Genomic DNA, 2,085 nt, shown 5'->3' on the forward strand with positions numbered 1-2,085 from the left:
ACCGTGGCTTCTGAGTGCAGGGAAAAGGGGTGGGGGTGGTGTCCGCCAAAAGATGGGCCTTCCGTGTATGAACCGCTCTGTGCATTTCCGGCCTTTTGGATGTAGCTGGGAGAGGCCACAGTGAATTTCAAAATGATACCTTTGGAGATCAGCTAGTACAATTCCCTCATTTTCTCAAACAAGGAGGCCAGAGAAAACTGACCAAGTTCTCCACTGGTAAGTGCTGCCACTAACTGCTTATGAGGAATCCTGCTTTGCAGTCCTATGCTCCTTTCACCGTGTGACCCTGACTCCCTGTTTGTTTGCTTCTTTTGAGGGTAGAAATGGCATAGAATTTAAAGACTAGACATTGAACGACAAGCGCAGTGAGTGGGTAGTCAGGAGAGTGTCTAAGGGACTTGCTTCAGAATGCGGTACTCATCTTTGTTCCGTTCATTGGCTATTCAGGTAGAACTTACAGCTGACATTTTTCAGATAGGACGAGGGAGACATAGGTCTATATTTCAGTATCTCCCCATTTCCTTCTCTTAATGCTTCTGGTTTCCTGATAAGTTTTTGTTTGTTTGCTTTGTTAAGTTTGCTATGTTCATTTTCTTCCAGTCTTTTTTTAAAGATTTATTTTATTATTTATTTATTTATTTTATTTTTGGCTGCATTGGGTCTTCTTTGCTGTGCATGGGCTTCTATAGTTATGGAGAGTGGGGGCTATCTTCATTGCAGTGTCTGGGTTCTCATTGCGATGCCTTCTCTTGTTGCGGAGCACGGGCTCTAGGCGCACAGGCTTCAGTAGCTGCAGCACGTGGGCTCAGTAGTTGTGGTGCATGGTCTTCGTTGCTCTGCGGCGTGTGGGATCTTCCTGGCCCAGGGATCGAACCCATGTCCCCTGCATTGGCAGGTGGATTCTTAACCACTGCACCACCAGGGAAGCCTTTTCCAATTTTTTAAAATTTATTTTTTATTGAATTACAATGTTGTTAGTTACTGCTGTACAGCAAAGTGAGTCAGTGATACATATGTATATATATGTATATATATATATACATGTATATATATATATATATATATACATTCATTTTCATGTTCATTTCCATTATAGTTTATCACAGGCTATTGAATATAGTTCCCTGTGCTCTACAGTAGGACCTTGTTGTTTATTCATCCAATATATAATAGTTTGCATCTGATAATCCCAAACTCCCATTCCATCCATCTCCCACCCCCCTCCCCCTTGGCAACCCCCAGTCTATTCTCTAATGCTACATCCATTTTGAAACAAAGTAAACTAGTCCTCTCTCCCTCTTTTCTCCATTCTTCCCAAGGCTGGGTCCCTGTTCCCAGGGGAAGCCTGGCCCTTGAGCTACATCTTTCTCTTCCTCTGACTGCCAGTGAGGACTCTGAGGAGGAGGAAGGGGAGGAGAGGGAAGATGAGGAGGAGGAAAAAGAGGAAGAGAAGAAAACCAAGCACCATCCATGGTACCAAATGAGCGGGCCAGGCTGCCATGCTGCACAGGTAGCACCACTGTCCTGGTGGTGAACGTGGATGCAGCGCCCTGGAGGTGTGCAGTGACAGCCGTGTGCTCTGGGCAGCCCTGATGTTAATAACACTGGAACAGAGGACATTCTTTCCCAGTAAAGGGACACCTTCCACAGACACCCACCAGATCTCCTTGCTTTTCCTCCTTCCATAAAGACTAGTGGGGACTTCATCACAGACCTGCGTCTGGAGACAGCATCTCAGAAACTACAGAGTTCCCTCCTGTTCAGACATTTAGGATGTATGATAACTTGAGACATGAGTTCTCAAGGGGGTTTGAGGTTTGGGGTTTGAGATAAGCCTGATACTCAGGCCCCAGGAAGGGGCTAAGGCTCTTTGTACATCACACAGCAATTGCCTTGTGTGGCTCTCAGCCTGCAGGCAGCGATGCTCTTGGCTGCCAAGGCCTAAGGGACCCGCCTGGGCCTGTGTGACTCACATTGAGCCCACAGGCATTTCCAGAGCCAAGGTGGTGGCTGGACCGGCCCTTGTGGTTCTTCAGATAATTGCAGGATGCACCTTAACAACCATCAGGGGACTTTGAGGATCAA

The sequence above is a fragment of the Hippopotamus amphibius genome, chromosome 5, assembly GCF_030028045.1.
Source record: "Hippopotamus amphibius kiboko isolate mHipAmp2 chromosome 5, mHipAmp2.hap2, whole genome shotgun sequence".
In the NCBI taxonomy this organism is placed as follows: Eukaryota; Metazoa; Chordata; class Mammalia; order Artiodactyla; family Hippopotamidae; genus Hippopotamus; species Hippopotamus amphibius.